We start from the raw sequence: 15,733 nt of genomic DNA, 5'->3' as shown, positions 1-15,733 counted from the left end.
CCAACAGTCTAGAGTCCAACACTCTTTGTGCTCTTCCACAATGAAGGCAGATGTCATCTCTGGAGGAGCCCTGCTCTATTTCCTCTTGGGTCTCAATGCCATAGATCCCAATGGCCAACTGAGAATCCCAACTCCCACCGACGTCAGATATTACTCCAGGTCCCCAAGGATGGTGAGTGGCTGCACCAGAATTTGACAGAATTAGAGATGGTGTTACTGTGCTCACTTTAAGGGGAACCTTGCATCTTCCACTGAAAGGCCACGAAAAAGCCAGTTGGACACAAAGCAATCTTTGACCGGTCACTAAATCTGGACGTTGGCATGGACCGCCATGATGGGCACAGCTCTACATATTACGTGCACTGTTTCATGCTTGTTCTTTAAAAGTTCTGTGTTATCTCTTCTCAGCCTTTGGCTAAGATCAAGTGTAGTATCTGTTCTTATCAGTTTAATATCTGATACGTCCTCTATCCAAGGACAATATATTAAATGGATTTTTGGAGCAGGGAGTTGAAATAGGAGCTAGCTCCGTCCACTCCACGCATGTACTTCCAGGAACGGTGCACCAGAAAGAAAAAAAAAAAACCTCTGTTTAAAAATGCAACTTGTTTGGCCAAAGCCCAAAGCACCTACAAGTCCTGCCATGATTATTCAAATGCCTCAACTTAGGCATATTTCAAATGATAATGTAAAGCACAATTGCCAAGGAGGTGATATTTCCAGGATTCTAGAATCCTCTGCCATTTCTATATTAATAATAGTCCCTCCAGTCTCCAATCCTCTTGCAGTTTCAACCTCTTCTTCCATGGAATGTGCTCTTTAAATATGGAAGCATGTCCTTAGCACTGTTTTAAATTATGAGGATCTTTGCTGTGCGGTAGTTCTTTCCACAGGACTGAGTTGTTGATGTTTTCTCATCATCAAAGGCTCTACATACCACCAACACACTATGCTACAGTGACACATGAGCAGCTTGCCTGACTTCCTTTGGCTTAAAAACAGAGGCATCATGATCACTTTACTCCTAGGGTGATAGTTTGCAAGCTTAGCCCAAATAGATCAGATTCAAGTTTGAAAACTAAAGTTTCCCAGCAATTCCTGAACTGTTCGGCTAAGTGGTGGGCAACTAATATTCCAGAACCCAGGACAGATGCTAAAATAAAGGTGACAGGGCCAATTCTGTTGCAGCTTGGGCTTATGAAAACTTTTAACTTTACAGTAAAATGTGAGCAGGGGTGGAGCACTTTACTTCATTGGGAGGCCCTCACGAAGTCACTGCTGACCCCTTCCTTTAGGAATAGGCTAAGGGAGGCATTGCTCAATGTCTTACTTAAATAAGACCCAGGAAAGCCTGAGAAACGATTTTTAAAGTCATAACCCGTCCAGCTGCACCAATGCTGACCCTTTTCAGAGGGTGGAAAAGTATCTGTTGTGTGGGAGGTGGGCAACTATTGGATTATCCAACCTTCACAATTCTCCAACTCTAGCTGTGTGGCTGCAGGGGGACCTGTCTTTTCCTTCCACAAAATTCCACCCCTGATTGGATCCAGGGAGGACACTTGACCTAATTGGGTCAATTGGCACATTCACCAATAATTTTATTACCAAGACTAAGAAATTAGTCTCTCTAGAAGAGACTTAAGAGACAATGTTAGAATGCATGAGCACTGAACAAATCAGTTAATTGCTCAAATTTTCAGCTGTTCTCAGCCTCAGCCCTTCTCCTGGAAGAACCCACAGTATAAAGGCACAGAAATACCAACTATTACAGATGTAGGATGACAGGTTGCTAGAGATGCTGCCAATAGTGGTGCGGGTTGTGGCCTTGTCTTGAGGAGGCAGCAGGGGCCCTACATCGAGGCTCTACCGAGACCCAATGGAGATGATCCAGGACCTATGGCCTCTGAAAACAGCTGCATCTAGGGGGAAACATGAGATTAAATGATGGGAAAACAAATCCTGCCAAAGCCCCAAATTTGATTCTCTCCATCCTTAGTCCTGCAGTAAAGTTAAAGCACAGGCAACTAAGAAAGAGATGCCAAATTCACCCTTCAACACCAGAGCGTGTAATAGTGACTTTGAGTGTTCTGGCCCTCCCACAGGTCTTGCAGCCTCAGTGTGCTCCTGATGATCTTCCAGTTGGTGGCATCTGCATTTCTTTGTCTGAGGGTTTTTCTCAAAGATAAAGAAGGCTGCGTTATGATGTGGGGCAAGCCATGGAAGTCAACCCCCAGGAGCAGCCCTCAGTCAGTGACAGACAAGAGCTGGAGTATAAATACCTCAGCTCCCTCACCTCCCCAGCAGGACCACCCTGAGGTGCGTGTTCCACACCATTTCCCAGAGTTTACTATGAGATTAAGTTCTTATTACCCAAATGGTCAATGGCCTAACAGTGCATCTGTCATTGGCTACAGTCCCTTCCTCACACCCCTACTGGTGCTTCCTAAGCTCACCTTCCAGATAAATCACTTGCACTCAAATCTTCATCTCCTTGTCTCCTCATAGGGAAAACCACCCTAGACACATGGCTTGGCCCACCACAAGCTTCCGTCTCTGAGAGTTAGTTTGCTCATCAAATTCCATTCTTTGTTTATCAGTAGTCCCACCTCATGCACAAATACCCCGACTCCCCTGAATTGAAATTACCCCACCAAACTGCAAGACCAGAGTATGAGCTTCAGGGAAGTTGTGTCCCGGAAGGAAGATACTGAGTAAGGGGCACATGGTCAGTCCTTATCCCAAGTTTATCAGTCATATTAGATGTCCTTCCTCCCTGGGGAAGCAGGAGTGAGGGGTAGAGATGCCACTAGTGTTCCACTAATTGATGTCCCTCCTTGTAGAAACTGGAAGCCTAGGGAAGCAAGGTTCCTCCTGCATCCCAGAAAATTTCCCTCTCATATTCCAGTAGTTCTTCAGGAACTGGACCATAGCAGAATTCGCCAATGTACAGGTATACCATGTAAGCTAGGAGTAGGGAGCATGACAGCTCTCCAGGATAAAGTGAGGGGGATTGAGATATGAGGTGGGTATTGAGGAGGAGATGGGCCCAACAGTATGGTGAAGACCTAAAGAGCAAGATGGTGAGAAAGGTCTTCCTCGAGGGAACAGGGAGGATTGCCGGACGGATTCTCAGAGTTCGGTATCCAGTCCTCAATCTAAAATTGTTTGCTTTATCTCCCTCACCCCAAACTTCGAGCCAAGCATTCCACACTGACTGTGTACTGTGTAGAGGATGGGAATTAAGGAACACTTGCAGGTCAGATGGATACAGGAAGGCTGGGCACTCCGGGAGCAGGGCGACTTTGTTATAGAGAAGAGCTGATGCCTGTTCTATGCAGTGCCAATCAAGTTAGGTAAGATACTATTTCATTTTTTAATAATTTATTTGTATATTTTTAATTTTTTTTAATGGAGGTACTGGGGGTTGAACCCAGGACTTCGTGCATGCTAAGCACATGCTCTACCACTGAGATACAGCCTCCCCCCGTAAGATACTATTTTAAAATTACATTTGACTCTGAACTAGGGCTGGGGTCAGCAAACTTTTTCTATAAGGGGCCAGACAGTAAATATTTTTCGCTTTCCGGGCCCTGTGGTCTCTGTCACAACTGTATGGCTCTGCCGTTCTAGCTCCAAAGCAGCACGCCCGCAATAATAAACAGATGTGCGTGCCTGCATCCCAGTAAAATTTTATTTACAAACACAGGTGGCGGGCAGATTTGGCTCACAGACATCATCTACCAACTGCTGGACTAGAGTTTTTTTGTCTCCTTCCAGCTGCAAAAGGAGACAAATGACAGATTCTTTCAGCACTAACAGAGGAAAAATTCCCAAAGAAACTGTGAGTAAGCTTGAAAAATATAGAAAGTGTTTGTATCCTATAAATAACAAAAAAGCAAAGACAACAGAAGAGGGGAGGCTAGGACCTTACGGTGAGCAGACTCCAGTCCTTTTTAAGAGAGAAATAGGAATGAACGCACAAATCATTCCTTAAAATCAAAATATAAAACACTGACGCTGTAGCCCCAAGCCGCCTTTCTCTTGGACACTGGGCTTCCCCAGGCCGTCCCTGTCGATGGAGGTTGGGCAGGACCAGCTCGCTCAGTGCGACCACAGGCTGCAGTAAGAATGTCCGCAGGGAAGGGAAGGATGCTAAGCAGCAAAGAGTAGCTCTCAGCATTTTGGTCAAGCCAACGGGATTCAGTTGCACTAACAGATAAAACCTGACACTCTGGCTTTTGTATTATGCTGAGATACAAAGGACAAGGCACACACTGCCCCCAACCCCTGGATATAATTCTCTTGCAGTGGAAATCTGAGGGCAGTCAGATGTCTGTTCTTGTGTAGAGCAGGCCCTTGGGTATTTACATAAAGTCTGATCCCGAGCATCCAATGCAGCCAGACTTCAAAACTCAAGCAGGCGGAGTCCGGCCAAGTGAAGGGACCTCCAACAGCAGGGAGGTCCTTGTGCTCAACAATCCTCACTCTTTGTGCTCCTAAGCCAGCCCGGCCTGTGAAGCATGTTTAAAGGCCAGACCCAGGGGCGCCTCCTGCCTGTCACAATCTACGTTCGGGGCTGCCAGCCCATCACGCCCCTTCGAGTGTCAGTGTCGCTCTGTCCCCAGCTGGCTCCCGATCAAACGAGCAGTCGGGGGGAGGGGGCGGCTATCTCCTCCCCACATGCACAGAGAGGTCAAAGCTGTCCGACCCCACCTCTGCTCTGCACCCCATAGCTCCACTATCCATGCCCTTAGCCTCTACCATGTATTGTCTCCCAGTATTTGTGACAATGACCTTCCAGACAGGAATGGGTGAGAGTAAGGGTCAAGTTGTTTTGGGATCTGCCACAATCAGATGCATCGGTTCAGTGAGTTCAGGTGCAAGTAACAGAGTAGCCGACTCCCAGGCGCTGAGGAAATACAGATTTCTCGTTATTTCACATGCCCGACTCAAAGGTAGGTGGTTCCACATTAGATGCAATAGCTCACAGACATCGTTCATGAACCAGCCTCTTTTTAACCTTCTGGTCCCCATTCCTGTTGGGCTTTTGCTGCTGGTATCTCTCTCTTTGTGGTCACAGCATGTCCATCACAACATCCCAATGGACACAATGGGATGTCCATTCCATCCCAATGAGGAAGGAAGCTCTCCTTAAACGTCTTTGTCTCTATTGAGAAAGAGAGCTCTTGCCCAGAGTCCCGCCTCCACCAGCCCCCGGCCGACTTTTCTCTCTCCCACTGGCCAGAACCGTGTCACGTGGTCACTTTTGGCTGCAAAGGAGGCTGGGAAAGTGACTAGGAATGTACCCCACTAAGAGAGAAGTGCCGGGCACACTACCACCCAGAACCTAGCTGGGGTCCTGCGAGCCAGGAGGACAGGTGGTGGACTGGTGCACGGCTAGTAACAGTGTCTGCCTTTTGGGGGGGGATGACTCCTCTCTCGGGCAAGACTGGTCTCTGCTGCTATTTTTTAATTATTATGAAACAAAACTTGCCAGGACCCTGAGGCCAAAACCTATAAAATTCCATGCTTGCAACTCCTGGGTATTATCCAGTCAGCTCCTGCCCACACCCCAAGGTAGGGATCTTCCATCGCCCCCAAACCAGCTCTGCTATCTTAGTTTGGGAGCGAGGGGAAGGCACTGGGTGCCTTTCATGCAGGTCTCACCCTTCACCACCAGGGATGCTCAGACATTCTGAGAAGCAAAGGTGTTTTGATCTTTTTTCTTATTCACCTTCTGGAAAACATTGTGGCCCAAATTACCATCCCATAAAACACTTTCCCTTTATTCCTGTTTCTGAGAGGCAGGTTTCTCTTGCAGCCACTATGGAAAACAGTATGGAGTTTCCTTAAAAAAATCAAAATAGATTTACCATATGATCCAGCAATCCCACTCCTGGGTATACCAAGAGAAAACTCTAATTTCAAAAGATACACACACCTCAGTGTTCATAGCAGCACTATTTACAATAGCCAAGACATGTAAACATCCTAAATGCCCATCGACAGATGACTGGATAAAGAAGCTGTGATATATATACAATGGAATACTACTCAGCCATAAAAAAAGAACGAAATAATGCCATTTGCAGCAACATGGATGGACCTGGAGATCGTCATACTAAGTGAAGTAAGCCAGAAAGAGAAAGAAAAAGGTCATATGATATCGCTTATATGGGGAATTTTTAAAAAATGACATCAATGAACTTATTTACAAAATAGAAACAGACCCACAGACATAGAAAACAAACTTATGGTTACCCAAGTGGACAAAGGGGAGAGATAAATTAGAAGTTTGGGATTCACGAATACACACTACTATGTGCAAAATAGATAAACAACAAGATCCTACTATACAGCACGGGGAACTGTAGTTAGTACCTTGTAATAGCCTATGATGAGAAAGAACATGAAAAGGAATATATGTGTGTGCATATATATAACTGGATCACTATGCTGCACACCAGACATTTAGGCAACATTGTAAATCAACTGTACATCAATTTTTTAAAAATTAGCTAAAGGCAACATAAAAACAAGTAAGTATGGCTTCTGGAAGTGAGAAAGGGAGCTTCCCATGGGATTCATAATGAGTTTCTTCCTGTTGCGTGTATCACACAGGAGTTTATGATGCAGCAAGTTGTTTGGGGTCTCAGCCTGTTAACCCCATCTGCGTCCCATGAGCAGGAGAAGCCATCCCGTGACAGTTTCAAGGGACCTCAGGGTTTCCTCCAGGCTTTTTCATAAGGCGGGTGTTGAAGACAAAATCCCCCAACCCTTTGGTTCTAATCTCCCCTTCTTGGTCCAGTCAGTAACCCCAGAAGGTACAGCGTCTGGCTAGCAGCCATGAGAGCTGGGTTGGAAACGTGAGAACCTTTCTGTGCTCTGACAAATTTCAGTGCCTGGGCTTTCGGAGTTCTGCAAAGCACAAAGTTAAGCTTCTGAATAATACGTTTACTCTTAGCAACCCAGATTCCATTGCTCTTTCCAGAGTTGATCTAGATACTTAGGGTCCTTCTCCAAATTAAAAAAAAAAAAAACCTATGAATATGTCTTAAATCTCTATTATGTACCAAGGGCACAGCTAGATCCTTGTCCCATGTGTTCGTGGGACACCAAGCTTAGGTGACCTTGATGAGTCACCCGTGAATCAGGAAATTGCAAAATATCATCTCCACTGCATAATATGTCAGCGCAGACTCAGACAGAGTTGGATACGTACTCCGTGGTTTCTGGGAAGGCAGAGCTATTTCAAAAACAATTCCAGGAAAGTAAATGAATATGCTTTTCCGTGCATTTGCCAAGTGGGACACAAAATAGACTTTAACATGTAAAAAAATTATTTCTCCAAAACTGCCATGGCAACACGCCCAGCCCCCAGTGACCCCGAAAATACCTATCTGTGAAGTAATAATCCACCTGTGTTTGGAAAATTCCCAGGTGTTTCTCCAGCCTTGAGTCCTTTCTTGAAGCTCAGTTGCACTCATTCAAGTACCCTCACTTTTCCCTACAGCTCAAGGGATCTTGCTAAAATTCTCCCCTGCTGGAATCCCCTCCCTAGCTCTCCATCACCTTCAGAATAACGCCCTGGTCATGATACCCCCTGCTCTCAAGCCCCTTCCTACCCTGGCCTTCAGCCTTTGGACTCAGCTCCTGCCCCTCATCTCCCCTACCCCCGTCTCTTAATGCATAGCCCATAATACAACGCTCTTTCTCTTGCCTCTGCTTTTGCCACGCTGTTCCCTCTGCCAAGAATGCTGTTCCCTCCTCTTCCCAGCTTGTTCTTATCTACCATGCAAGACTTGGTTCTTTGTATTTTCTAGCTCTTTGTTAAAGACTGCTAGCTTCTCGCTCTGTGCATCATTCTCCCCAGTTCTCTGATCACCTTTACAATCATTACTCTGAGCTCTGTCTCAGGTAGACTGCCCATCTCCACATCACTTAGTTCTTCTGGGACTTTATCTTGTGTCTTTGTCTGGAACATATTCTTCTGTCTCCTCATTTTGTCTAAATTTCTATTTGTATTTTTATGTATGCGGTAGGTTACATTTCTTGACCTTGGAGAAGTAGCCCTCTGTAGGGGACGTCCTATGTGTCCCAGCAGTGAAACCCCTCTCACCACCCAAGGACCAGGGGGTCCCAGGGTTGGGTCTGTCCTGCATTTGTGGGCTCTGTTCCACAGGCTGCAGGCAGGACTGTGGTTTTCTTGCTTTGATGTCTGCCCCCTAGTGGGTGAGGCTGCACTAGCGGCTGGTGCAGGCTTCCTGGTGGGAGGGGCCATGTCCGGAGGCAGCTGTGGACTCAGGAGCCTTTAGGCCCCCTATCTGCTGATGGGTGGGGAATCTATCCACACCTAGTTAGTTATTTGGCCTGAGGCATCCCAGCACTGGAGCCTCCAGGCTGTTGGGTGGGGCCAGGCCTTGGTGCTAATGACCCACGGAAGATGTCAGCCTCCAGGAAGGAGAGTTCATGAGGATGAATACTTCCCCATATGTGCACCACCGTGTCTATGTCCTCAGAGTGAGCCGCAGCCACCCCGGCCTCCTCAGGAGACCCTCCAAGATCAGCAGGTAGGTCTGGCCCAGGCTTCTGTGAAGTCACTGCCTTTGCTCTGTTTCCAGGTGTGCATATGATTTTGTGTGCATCCTTCAAGAGTGACGTGTCTGTTTCCCCCAGTCCTTTTAAGCCCCACTGGCCTTCAAAGCCAAATACTCAGAGGGCTCCTCTTCCTGGTGCCGGACCCCCAGCTGGGGAGCCTGACGTGGGGCTCAGAACTCTCGTCCTGTGGGGTAACCTCTGCAGTGTATTCTCTAGTTTGTGGGCCGCCCACCTGGGGGGTGGGATTTGATTATATTGCAAGCCCAGCCCTCCTGCCTGCCCTGTATTTCCTTCTTTGTCTTTAGATGTAAGATCTTTTCTGGTAGTTCCAGTCTTTTCTGTCAGCGGTGTTCAGCAGTTCGTTGCAATGATGTTGTGTTCATGAGAAGAGGTGAGCCCAGGGTCCTTCTGCTCCACCATCTTAGTCCAGCCAGATCTCGAGTTAGGGGACTCTGAGAAGGTTCTAGGAAGTTTGGTCTTGCTCTGGACTGGACGCTGTCAGAAAATGGGGCAACTTTATGATCAGGTATCAAATTTTTATTTAGAAGGTGATGGGAGGGACAGAGGGTCTAAAGCTGTAAGTGGCAGACGACCACTCATGTTTCCCGGGAGAGGGCCATTCGATCATTTCTGCAGTTTGCTGGGTGTTCTTGCTTCCGTTTTAGCTCATGTCGATGACACTTGTGGTCCTGTTTTGGTCTCACTCCATCACAGGCAGAGAGTGGCCTCATCTGATGTCAGTGTCTGTGGAATTGTGTGCGGAGTGGGGAGGGGCTCCGCAGACTAGGGGTGGTGCCAGGGCTGATGGATTTTCTTTCTCGGGTCTCGTACAATGCAGACTCTGTGCCCTCATAGGAGTGACAGGTGCCCCCAGTAGCCCAGCTGCAGGGCTCGAGGTAACCATCAGCTCACGGAGAGCAAGGGCAGAGAGTAGGCACAGATGCACAGGGCTCAGAAGTGCCTCCCAAAATCTCTTTCTAAGTGAGGCTGCAGACCTTTGAGTGGATTCTCTCCACCTCCTCAGCGACTCACAGCCAAGATGCTCATGGCCGCTGATACCAGTGGCAAGGAAACTGACAGGGCTCACCGACCCGTTTCCTGCCATCCATTTGAGGGTGTCAGAGCTTGCTGGCAACAGCTCAGATAACATCCTGGGCCGCTGATCCTTCAAAGGCTGGCAGGGAGGAGAGTGACAGGCCCTCCACGTGTTGCCGACTCTGCTGCTGGCTGCAGTTACCACAGGAGAACTTAAAATGGGGCTTGGAGCCCACAGAGTGGTTTCAGAAGCAGAGTCTGTCCCTCCTCCGGGGAAAACATCACACACGTTTTCAAAGGTATCTTAAGTTGTCTTCACAAGGGAAACGTATTATCTTGCCCATACAATACTCTGTAGCAGAATCCAGTGGGGAACAGTGGATTCTGAACACACAGTCACACTCTTCTAACTCTGGAGGAAAACGTGGAATATCATAGCGCTAAAAAGTATTGCTGTCAACGAGTCCCGGCAACGGAAGGATTATAAGAGTAAAATATTTTAAAGCTCAAGGGAATCACTGACGTTGTATCAGATGAGTTGTGTGGCCCGTGGCTTGGAATTTTGCTAAGAAAACTAGAGGAAAAGTGTGGAATGAGTATCTTCACAATATTTTGCTGTTATGGTTGCTACATCCTTAACCATGATTTTATCTGTTCAGAATGTGGCTTTTCATACCTAAGTGCCTTTGAATGAGAATCAATTTTGGATGACTTTGGACTTGGAGGGTATGTCTTGTACTCCAGTAACTACAGTAGTGTGTGTGTGTGTGTGTGTGTGTGTGTGTGTAAGACACTCCACTGTATTGCAGGATGCTTGGGGACAGTCTTTACAAGGCACAGCACGGGAACACGGTTCAATAAATGTGCATTGAAGGAGGAAAGAGAAGGGCAGCGATTAGAGAGCATCAGCTGTGTGCCTGAACCGCACTAATCCTCACAGCAATCCTGCAGCGTGATTGTCACCGTTGGGCTCTGCAGAAGGGGAAACTAACTGGCTTTCCCAAGGTCACAAGCCAACAAAGGACTCAAATCCAGGTGCCCGCCTTCTGCTGCCCTGGGAGGTGAACCTGCGCCATCTAGTGGCCGAACTAGGACACGCACAGGCCAGCACGAGGGAACACTGTTAATACGCACCCTTTTCACGAAAGGGTTTGTGAAACCGGGAGAAGCAAATCCTCACTCCCAACCCCACTACCCAGAAAAGGCAACGAGAGGCTCATGGCACCGTAAACACTAAAGAAGAAAAAATAGTACCAGGATGTTTCAGGAGCGTTAACCACTGAGCTGCTGGTCCGCCCTGATGGGGTGAAATGATTCAGACAGGAAACTCCTGTTTTCTCTTAAGCATCACCACGCTTGGGTATCTCAGTTCAGCCAGTGAGGATTCCAGGTACCATATGAAACACCCATTCTGTGAAAGGTGAGGTGAGCACTGGTGTAAACATCTAAACTTTAACTCTGAGACTCCTCACTTGGGGCTGTCGCATGCCATTGTAATTGTTGATTTAAGAAACTAACAAACATCTTTTCTCTGGCCACAAGTGTGAGATCCTCGAGATCAGTGTCTGCTTCCATTTCCTCTGACTTCTAACTGCCAGGCACATGGCAGGTGCTCTGTGAACACGTGGAGAATGAAGGTGACACGATGACCTTGGGACAGGATCACGCAGACGCCACCACAAGCTGGCAACTGGACTGTGCACATGTCAGTTTCAAAAAGTTTTTAAAAATACATGACCCTCTTTCAAAGTAGAGTGAGCAAGTGTCAAAGGTTTAGTTACCTTGTTAGTGAGAGAATCAGCAGAACGGGGAAGCTATTTCAAAAAAGACTAGGACAGACTGGCATACTCAGCAAAGGAAAGGATGTTGCCTTCCAACAAAGGAAAATAAATAAGTAAATGAATAAAGAGAAATAAAGCCAAGAAGGAGGAGGAGGAAGGGGGGAGGGGAGGGGGACAGGCAGGGGAGAAGAAAGGATGTTGAAATAAGATTGCAAAATCAGATGATGTCTTCTTATAGGACAATAAATCCTTGGGGAGGTATATTTCTTGGTGGATAGAAATCATTTGCATCTGGAGCAGGCTAAAATCACTTGGAACATCTACAAATTAATATTCAATTTCAGAGTCTGAGCCCTAATCAATAATAAACAGTGAGCCAAATAGAGGCGCGTTTCTATGGAGATTTAGATGACCTGGGTGCCCTGATCCCATCACCTACTTCCTTTCCCACGCAAGGGTGTCCAGGTCACTCATCCCCACTTCCCTGAGTCACCTTCTAGCTGCTCCCTCCTAAGTTTTCAGAAAACTGTTCCAAGATAATTCTCAACAAAATGCTAAAATCATGGCTCTGATACAGATATAAAAATTTAACATGTTTTAAAAGTTTTATTGAACTCCTGAGAGTCCAGGAGATGTTATAACCAGTTCAAAAGCAAATCCACAGGGCAGACCCATTTATAGATGAGGAATATTGGAAAGAATATGTAAATAAATGCAGGCAGAACTGGCCTTTCCACAGGGCAGGAGGGCAGACAGTTGACCCTTTCCTGGACAGTCCGGGACATGCGTACTTAGAGACAACAGTGACCTCGCGGTGTCGTCAGCTGCCTTCAACTACAGAGTTCAAACAGCTCAAAGACAGTGAGAGGCTAGGTGCAGATAAATTGGAGGTTCTTTGACCTCTAGACAGACCATAGTTTTCTATTGAAATACATTCTTTCCTCTACCCTGGAAACAGAGTTCCTCGCCGGCCCCCCATCCCATCCAAATCCCCAGGGCTTCCCTTGACCCCAATCTGTTGTCCCCTCCCCAACTCAGCACCGATTTAACTCTGAAGATCTACCTTGTGTCTCTGTCTCTCTCTCTCTCCTTCCCTCCCCCAGTCTCTGTAGCTCTCTCTTTCACACACACACACAAACCCAATACAATATCATATATAAAATCACATAAGAGAATTTTAAAATACAATACAGAATGAGTACAGCGAGGTGCAGAGAAGGCGCAGTGCAGACAAGCTGCAGGCGTCTGGGGGGAGGGCTCTGGGGCTGTGGTGGTGAGGTAGGAGCCCTCTCTAACCAGGTTTGGGGCAGGCACAGGGAGGGGCTGTGGGTCCAAAGGTGGTGGTGACTTCAGCTCCTTGGAGGTAAAAAAAAAAAAAAAATCACCCTGAGAGTTACACTCATGGAAATGAGGCATCTCTCTTTTTATTTGAAATAGGAACGTGGTTTTAAATGCTTCTGTTACCTCGCGTTGGTGATGAAGTCGAATGGCCTCCCACCTCTGCACACCTGTGGGAGGCGTCCCCGAGCGCTCTCTGATGCCGTGTATGCTTCCAGCACCGTCCCTCCAGTTGTGAGGTGGGCGCTGTCCTTGGAATCAGTTCCCCTCCTTGGGAACAGATAGAAGCTGGGCAGGGAGGGTCCCAGCTTGTGCAGAGGGGCGGGGCGGGGCAGAGCTCCCTGGCCGCCCTGGAGTGTGTGCAAAGTAGCCCGATTAATAACAGGCCTGTTTCCCAGCCCCCGTCCCTGCGCTTGGCACGTGGAGGGTGTTTAGCAAATACTTATCAAGTAAATAGTGGCAGCAAGTGTTGACTTTAGCACTTCCCACCTGCTTTGCTTGTGTTGGTCCTTCGAGCCTCCTGACAACCCTGCAAGACAGGTGCTGGTGTTCTCCACGCTTTACACAGAGAGAAACTGGCCGCACATCAAGCTGGAGAAAGACAAAGCGAGAACGTGGGTGACTCTGAAGCGGGCGCTGTGCTAAGTGCTTACATCCATGATTCCACCGGATCCTGCAAGCTACCCTGGGGATGAAAATCATTGTCTCTCTTTTACTGGGGGAGAAACAGAAGCTTAGAGAAGGGAAACCATTTCCTAAAGCCACACAGCTAATAAGTGGCAGACCTTGGATTCGAACCAAGGACAGTCGACAGCGGTGCTTAGACCTGTGTCCTTTACCTGGACTGTCCAATATGGGCGCCACAAGCCCCAGCAGCTTGTGGACATGGGCCCTTGAAGTAATGGTAGTATGGCTGAGGAACTGACTTCTTAATTTTATTTCATCTGAATTTAAGTGTAAATTTTAAAAGCCCCCGGCCGCCACCAAAAGGGGAGGGAGGGTATAGCTCAGTGATAGGTGCTTGCTTAGCATGCATGAAGTCCCTGGATTCAATCCCCAGTACCTCTGTTAAAAAAATTGAATTAAATTAAAATATTAGGGGAGGGGGGTATAGCTCAGCGGTAGAGGGCATGTCAGCAGGCACGAGGTCCTGGGTTCAATCCCAGTACCACCACTAACAACAACAAAAGCCCTGTGTGGCTAGTGGCTACCACTCTGGACAGTGCAGCTCTGGGATGCAAAAGCCCTGCTAAGTGCATCTGGGGGTGTTGCTGAGGCCAGTGATAACCAGTGGGCCGTGTTTGCCCCCAACCTCGGCTTAAGGTCCCACAGATGTCGTTCACATTAAGTAGGCTGGCCCCTGGGAAGGAGGACACATGGACCAGAGAGGTTTTGGCCACACATGCCCTTGTGCATTGTGTCCCATGGGGCTGTGGCTTCCCCCTCGGACCCTGGCTGCTGTCAGTTCAGAGTTACTCTGGAGAGAGCTTGTCTTCTCCCCGCTTCTCCGTCCCCCTCCCCTCAGTCCCCAGCCCCGGGCACAGCAGTCACCTCAAGGTGGCCCCTTCAGGCACACCAGGACAGCTCCAACAGAAACTGGAAGAGTCATTCGCTTGCTCAAAGTCACATCAGTACAGAGCTGGGATAGCTCTCCAAAGTCATTTCTCTGACCTCCCGCCCTGGTATTACAGTGGAGAGACCAAGGCCTGGACAGGTGACCAGTACCGTCCTTGGCCTCTGCCCAGGGCCTGGTCCCACTGAGCCCACAGATGGGCAGGAACACATGGCAAGCGCGGAGAACAGGAGCCATCTGGCCGGGGTCAGGCGCTCCTCTGCCTTCTCAAGTCCATGCAGTGTTTAGTTCCTTAACATTCATGGTGAGGAAGGTGTGTGTTTTGCAAAGAGAACAAAGTTTCCAATCATTTAACTAACACATATATTCCTGTCACTTATTGTTGAAAAGTATTTCGCTTATGTTCTTAAAATTTCTCTGTAACGTAGTTCTATTTTTTTTAAATCCTCCCCCTCCCCTTTGCACAGAGATTCAGCTCAACTCATAAACAAAGAAAATGCTTGGAGCCTACTTATTGATTGAATGTCACTGCTTATCCATCTGGGGGTAACTATTAATAATCTTAGCCCTTTTACAAGCAGAAAGTCCTTTTTCATTTCAGTCTAACTTCACTATTTTTTTTTCCTCTCTACCTCAGCAGGGTGTGCTGAGGGCTGAGCCAAGACAGATGGACACGTTGCAAGTAGGCTGTTTCTTGCTACGAATATATAAACTGCAACTGGCACTTTCGGCTCACGGTCCAGAGTTTAAGGTTTCAGGTATGGCCACACAGATCATATCAGACTTGAAGTGTGAACTTCTTACCTGATTTGAAACAGTCTGGATAACAAACTGCTGGGCACCTCAGGGAATTTGTTGCAGTAAAAACACTCAAAAGGAATCGTTCCCCAAATTCCAGCAACCAGGTAACAGACACATCAGTAAGGTGGGTAATCCTGGTTTCCATGACTACCCACTTTTAATGACATCATATGAGCATATGTCCCATTTCTCTCTATAATTAGAGCTAGTAAATACCATAATATGGATATACGGCAGATTTTGCAGGCATTAACCAATTATTACTAGAGTTATGTTGCTCTGAATTCAAATATGGAAAACACAGCCCAGAAGCAAAAATTAATCCCGTGGGATTGTTATCTGCTGTCTGGCCAGCAAGATGAGAGAGGCGGACTTGTTTTCATGTTTCCGTTAACACGAGGATAATGAAGTCAGCATCGCAGCCTGATCTAAATGACATCGTGCTAGTATCACTTTACCTGATGAACAACAGTGAGTGTCGCGCCCCTGCTCCGCTCCCCCGACACTGAGGATGGTGACAATTAGCGAAGCTGCGACTCCGGGACTACATTTCCCAGAACCCCGTTTCCCGGATGGTCCTGGGTGAGCACGGACCGCCGGGGAAAGC

At 47.5% G+C, this 15,733-nt stretch overlaps 1 long non-coding RNA gene and 1 pseudogene across 1 annotated transcript; one reads left to right on the top strand and one right to left on the bottom strand.

Annotated features, from left to right (window-relative positions):
• The first annotated feature begins 396 nt into the window (after positions 1 to 396).
• On the top strand, positions 397 to 571 carry LOC123619976 (U2 spliceosomal RNA; annotated as a pseudogene).
• Positions 572 to 11,569: 10,998 nt separating this feature from the next.
• LOC123619968 (uncharacterized) lies at positions 11,570 to 15,690 on the bottom strand. The gene is made up of 3 exons (XR_012509584.1): positions 15,585 to 15,690; positions 12,879 to 13,343; positions 11,570 to 12,770 (listed from the first exon to the last, which is right to left on the bottom strand). It is a non-coding gene; the product is annotated as an uncharacterized LOC123619968 (long non-coding RNA).
• Between the last annotated feature and the right edge of the window lie 43 nt (positions 15,691 to 15,733).

Source organism: Camelus bactrianus, chromosome 1 (genome assembly GCF_048773025.1).
Source record: "Camelus bactrianus isolate YW-2024 breed Bactrian camel chromosome 1, ASM4877302v1, whole genome shotgun sequence".
In the NCBI taxonomy this organism is placed as follows: Eukaryota; Metazoa; Chordata; class Mammalia; order Artiodactyla; family Camelidae; genus Camelus; species Camelus bactrianus.
Note: the sequence above shows the minus strand (reverse complement) of the source record. Positions and strands in the feature narration are given on the sequence as shown.